Here is a 6,775-nt window from a genome sequence, read left to right as displayed (position 1 = left end):
AGCTCTAAAACAAGAATTAAAGATTAGGGTTAATTAGGTGAAAGAGATGAAGGTACGGGAGTGTGTGGAAGAGTCTAGAAAATGAGAAGAACGCATCTCACTAGTCATCTAAAGTGGGTTAAAATCCCACACTGTGCAACATACAGGTATTTATCAGTTATCTGATATCTTTCGTACATCATTTGGCAACCCAAACGAAGTCTAAATTAAATAAACAAACCTGTTCTGTGACCCTTATCACAAACTGGTCCTAACCACATTATTATTTAATAGTAAATATTAAATAAAATTAAAAGCATATAATAACACAATACTAACTTAAGGGCAAAATAGTAATCTTACAACTAGGCCCGATGGAGGATGTTACAAATCTACCCCTTAAGAAGATTCCGTCCTTGGAATCTGATCAAGGTCAAACAACTGGGGATAGCGCGCCCTCATTAACTCCTCGGTTTCCCACGTCAAGTTAGAACCTAAACTGTGCCTCCATTCCACTAACACCATTGTAATCTGTTTCCTTCTTAACTTTGTGACTTTCTTGTCCACTATTCTAATCGGCTCTTCTACTAGTCTCTTAGTCAAATCAACTTTTAAATCCTTCATTGGAAGAATCTGACTTTCATCGTCTACTTTACACTTTCTTAAATAACACACATTGAACGTGTTGTGAATTCCTGCTAACTCTGAAGGAAGATCTAAGACCACCATCTGATCATTCAAAATTTCTTTGATCGGAAATGGTCCAATAAATCTCGGTGCTAGTTTACCCCGTTTACCAAATCTGATCACCCCTTTCCATGGCGAAACTTTCAGATAAACACGATCACCTACATTAAATATCACTGGACGTCTGCGTAGATCAGCATACATCTTTTGTCGGTCTCTAGCGACTTTTAACTTCTCATGTGCAATTTCGACCTTTTCTGCGGTTATCTGAACAATTTCGGGACCTGCAAATTGTTTATCACCTGCTTCTAACCAACATGTAGGAGTTCTGCATTTTCGACCATACAACATTTCATACGGCGGCATCCCAATACTCGAATAATATGAATTGTTGTAAGCAAACTCTATCAATGGAAGATGCGAATCCCAAGAACCACCATATTCTAAGACACACGCTCTCAACATGTCTTCTAACGTTTGAATCGTTCGTTCACTCTGACCGTCTGTTTGTGGATGATAAGCTGTACTTAGATTCACACGCGTACCCAGATTCTGTTGTAAACTGTTCCAGAAGTTCGATACAAACCTAGTATCTCTATCGGAAACTATAGACAACGGTACACCATGTCGACTAACGATTTCTTTCAAGTACAATTCTGCCAAATCACTCAACGAAGGTGTTTCACGAGTAGCTAAAAAGTGAGCACTCTTTGTTAGATGATCCACAATCACCCAGATCATGTCGTGTCCTTTCTGGGTTCGGGGTAACTTGGTTACAAAATCCATTGTTATATGATCCCATTTCCACTGAGGAATTTCTAACTGTCTTAGAGATCCATACGGTTTCTGATGTTCTGCCTTAACTTGCGCACAAATATGACATTTTTCGACAAAATTTGCAACATCTGTCTTCATTGTCGGTCACCAATACAATATTTTCAAGTCTCTATACATCTTTGTACTACCTAGATGCACTAATAATCTCGATTTATGCGCTTCAGTAAGGATTAAATCCCTCAAATCTCCAAGCATAGGCACCCAAATTCGATCTTTATAGGTCTTTAATCCTCTAGAATCATTGCATAGGTCAAATTTTCTTTTAGTTATTTGTTCAGTCTTTAGGTTTTTTCATTCAATGCTACTAACTGAACGGTTTTCAATCGATCAATCAAGTCTAAAACTATTTCAATTCTCATAAATATAACATTTTCGATGGTTTTCTTGCGACTCAGAGCATCTGCGACCACATTTGCTTTACCCGGATGGTACTTAATCTCACAATCATAGTCTTTAATCAATTCTAAACATCGACGTTGACGCATATTTAATTCTTTCTACGAAAAGATATATTAAAGACTCTTATGATCTGTATAGATTTCACAATGTGTACCATACAAATAATGTCTCCAAAGTTTCAAAGCAAACACAACTGCAGTTAACTCTAAATCGTGAGTAGGGTAGTTTCGTTCATGATTCTTCAACTGTCGTGAAGCATACGCTATAACTTTATTTCTCTGCATCAAAATGTAACCCAGACCTGCACATGACGCATCGCAGTAGACCACAAAATCTTCTGTTCCCTCTGGTAAAGCTAAAACCGACACTTGACATAATAACTGTTTGAGATTCTGAAAAGCCTTTTCTTGTTCATCAGTCCATCGAAAGGCTACATCTTTTCTAGTTAACTTATTCAACGGACCTGCTATTTTAGAGAAGTCTTTGATAAATCGGTGGTAATAATCTGCTAAACCCAGAAAACTCTTAATTTCTGTTGGCGTTTTCGGTGAGTTCCAATTCATTACGGCCTCTATCTTAGACTGGTCCACTTTAATTCCCTGTTCACAAATCACATGAACCCAGAAACTGTACTTCCCGCAACCAAAATTCACACTTAGAAAACTTAGCGTACAACTGTTCCTGTTTCAGAAGTTCTAATACCAATCTCAAATGTGTAGCATGATCTTTCTCGATTTTCGAATATATCAAGATATCATCTATGAAGACAATCACAAACTTGTCAAGATACTGACGACACACCCTGTTCATGAGATCCATAAACACTGCTGGCGCGTTTGTTAACCCAAATGGCATAACTAAAAATTTATAATGACCATATCTAGTTCTGAACGCTGTTTTCGGTATATCGTTCTCTACAACACGTACCTGATGATACCCTGAACGTAAATCAATCTTTGAAAAGTAGGAAGCACCCTGTAACTGATCGAATAAATTATCTATTCTCGGTAACGGATATTTATTCTTTATTGTTCTCTTATTCAAATCATGGTAATCTATACACATACGAAGCGACCCATCTTTCTTTTTCACAAACAAAACAGGAGCACCCCACGGTGAAGAACTTGGTCGGATAAACCCCTTATCTAACAGTTCCTGAATCTGAGACATCATTTCTCGAATTTATGACGGAGCTAATCTGTAAGGAGCTTTTGCAACTGGCGTAGCACCTGGAACCAAATCAATTTTATACTCTACTTCACGTACTGGAGGTAACCCTGGTAAATCATCTGGAAATACTTCTAGAAATTCTGACACAACGGGAATATTGGTCACCTGCTTCTTCTCTTTCTTAACATCAATCACGTAGGCTAAGAATGAATCACACCCTTTCGTTATTGCCTTCTGAGCTTTCATTAAGGAAACCATAGGGAAGTTAAATCCACTGCGCTCTCCCCTAGCTATCACTCGGGATCCGTCAGCCAAACGGAAAGAAATCATCTTCTTATCACACTTAATATTAGCCCTATTAGCTCTTAAGCAATTCATACCTATGACTACATCAAAGCTAGGTATAGGCATCAACAAACAGGTTAAAGGGAAAGAATGGCCGTCAATTTCGATGGTAATTCTAGACACAGATGATGTGCATGGAACCATTTTACCATCAGCTACTTCTATTCCCAAAGGCTCATTTAACATCCTAACAGGCAACTTCAACTTATCACAGAAGCCTAAGGACATAAAAGATCGATTCGCTCCAGAATCAAATAACACACGAGCTGGCAAGGAATTAATGAAGAACATACCGATAATGACGTCATCGGTAGCGGTTGCAGCATCTACCATCATCTGAAACGCCCTTGCCTCTGCTGTTGGAGGATTCTTTCTCTTCTGCCCGGCAGTAGAAGCAGAAGATCCCCCAGAAGTTACCGACCTCGCCCCTGACCCTGCCCCAGAACCGGATCTTGACGCTGATGGACAATTAGCAGATCTATGCCCCTATTGATGGCAACTCCAACAAACATTAGACTTAAAAGAACAAGCTATTGATTCATGACCTAACACTCCACATTTCAAACACCTTCTGGTCATTGGAGAACATGGACCGACATGAGTCGATTTACAAACATTACACCAACCAGATTGGCTAGAACCCGACCCGGTCATACCAGACTTACTCTTCTGTTTAAACCCACCTGACTTCTTATCACAAAATCCTGATTGCTTACTTGATTGTTGAACAGACTGACCACCCGATTGACTTTCTGATTTTCCCCCAAAAGATCCACTTTTTGAACTTTCTCTTTTCGCTGCCATTATATCACCTTCTGTAACTTTAGCCATCTCATGAGCCTGTGCCAAGGTTGTTTCAAATCTCGCAATGGTTCTGTACTCCGGCTTAATCACCCGCATAAAATGCTGAATCTTATCTTTCTCAGTTGGTACCCACTGTTGAATGAACCTTAGCTTAGATGTGAAATCTCTGAAAACCTCATCAATCGTCATACTTTCTGTCATCTTCATACTCAGAAACTCGTTTTTCAATCTTTCTATCTCATACTCAGAACAATATTGCTCACGAACTTTAGCAGCAAATTGTTCCCAGGTAATTTGACTAATCTGTTCTTTAGGTAAATATGCAGTGATAGAGTCCCACCATTCCATTGCTTCACCTTTGAGAAGCCTACTGGCAAATAACACCATGGATTCTGGCTTACAAAAACATGCTTCTAACTCCCTCTCCACTTCTCTTAGCCAATTGAGGGTCATCGTAGGGTTTGTGTGACCACTGTACTCAGGAGGTTTGCAGTCCATATACTATTTATAGGTACACTTTCTTCTTGTCTCAGGGACTTGAAATGGGTACATCATTTGATTAGGAAAAGTCTAGTTAAACAGAAATGGCATTTGATAGTTTTGATAGGTATTTTGTGGAAACTGTGATTGGGAACTGCCACCGGCTTGATTATAAAGGTTTGAAGGAAAAGTTGTGTTTAACGCAGTGGTATTAGGGTTCCATTGCGCCCGTTCTTGTTTCAATTCCTTAATTTTCTCTTGAGCTTCTAGTAACCGACTTTGAAGTTCTATTACTTCTTGAGAAGTTTCTTCTTCTGAAGACACATGTCCATCTTCGTCAGGGGCTCTAAAAGTACCAGTTCCAGGGACAGTAGGGCCAGTAGTAGTTGCTTGATTATCTGCCATTACTGCACTACCACAACACTCACACCAAAGCTTAGTATAAATTCTGTTAGTACTAACAACTAACACATATCCTGTCCTAATACTCACTTAACCCATCCTCAGCATGTTATGTTTGACATGACTCTTCTAAGTTTGGGAACATGACATGTAGATCACAATGCACATGCTGCCAAACTCAGCTCTGATACCAACTTGAGACACCGCTGATTTTTTTTTTAGATACGAGGCGGAAGCATTTATTTATTAATTATAAAATAAACATTAACTATTACTATGACAACCAGTGTCACGTGTTATTACAAAATACATGTTTATACGGAGAAGATGTAGTTACAATCTGTTTTCAAAAGAACACAGTTTAAACTATAAAAGATCACATCAGAGTTAACCCTGTCAAACATAACATCATCATGCCCGTCTTCTCCCAAAAGCACTATCTACAAAAGCTAACAACCTGCAGGGAGGAGATGGAGGGGAATTAGCACGAAGCTAAGTGAGTACGACTAACTACAGGCCATAGCATACATAACTGTTATACTAATCATGTCACATAGCCTAACACACAAACATCACCCAAGTGCCATCTACAGAGACTCTGGCGGCTCGGCCAAACCATTAACCACCAGCTGATCGTACTGGGGCTTACCAGAAGTTCCTCTACCACCGTATGTATATACATAATCCACATGCGACGGACGCATCATTCACATATATATACACCACGACTGTCTAGGCTACCACAGAGGAACCCAACCCGCAGGTTGATCTCTCCTACCGAGGCTACCACACAATAGGGACGCAATGGGCTCCAACAGACAAGCATCAGCTAACATGCAGTCATCACAAGAACTAACTAACCACAACAATAAGTATATCTAACAAGCAGGGCAATCATAATATAACATGCTTCTATATACTATATTCTCCAGTTAGTCCCACTCACCAAATACCAGCAACCAGCTCAGATAATCTACTACTGAGCGGCTTCCTTATCTTTTTCACCTGAACATAAGGCAAATCAAGTTAGTTATTGTCTATTAATACCAAATAACATAATATATAAATTTTAGTCAGAAAAAGTATCCGCTAAAAAAAAATTTCTTAACACTTATGCAAAATTTACATCAATATCATCAAAATACAAACGGGTAGCATAACGGCTAAAACTCAACACTTAGTAAAAATTTCTACTGCATAGACCATCGGTCGATCGTCAGAGACGACCGGTCGATCGTCACTACACCATCGGCCGATCGACCACACTATCAGCAGATCGTTAAAATTACAACCGTTGGTCGAAGGACTTCCACCATCGGTCGATAGTCTAGTCCATCGACCGATCGTCACACACCATCGGTCGGTGGTCAGAGACCATCTGCCGATGGTAGTTCATCTACAGCAGCAGCTACCAAAGTGACGGGTTTCTCACCAAACTCACTAATTCTCGATCTAGAGCTCGTTTTTAACCTCAAAACTTACCAAATCGAAGACACTAAACATGTAGGAACATAAACACACAAGATTTGGACTCAAACAACATCAAATCTAACTCTTTTGACCCAAAATACACACTTTGTAAAAACTAACACAAAAACTCCATTTTCTCAAAGATTAAAGCATGAAAACTTGTGATTCTTACCTTGATAGAATCAGTAAAACACAAGGAACA

This window comes from Rutidosis leptorrhynchoides, chromosome 10, assembly GCF_046630445.1.
Source record: "Rutidosis leptorrhynchoides isolate AG116_Rl617_1_P2 chromosome 10, CSIRO_AGI_Rlap_v1, whole genome shotgun sequence".
Taxonomy (NCBI): Eukaryota; Viridiplantae; Streptophyta; class Magnoliopsida; order Asterales; family Asteraceae; genus Rutidosis; species Rutidosis leptorrhynchoides.
The sequence above is the reverse complement of the archived record's forward strand: the minus strand, read 5'-3'. Positions refer to the sequence as shown.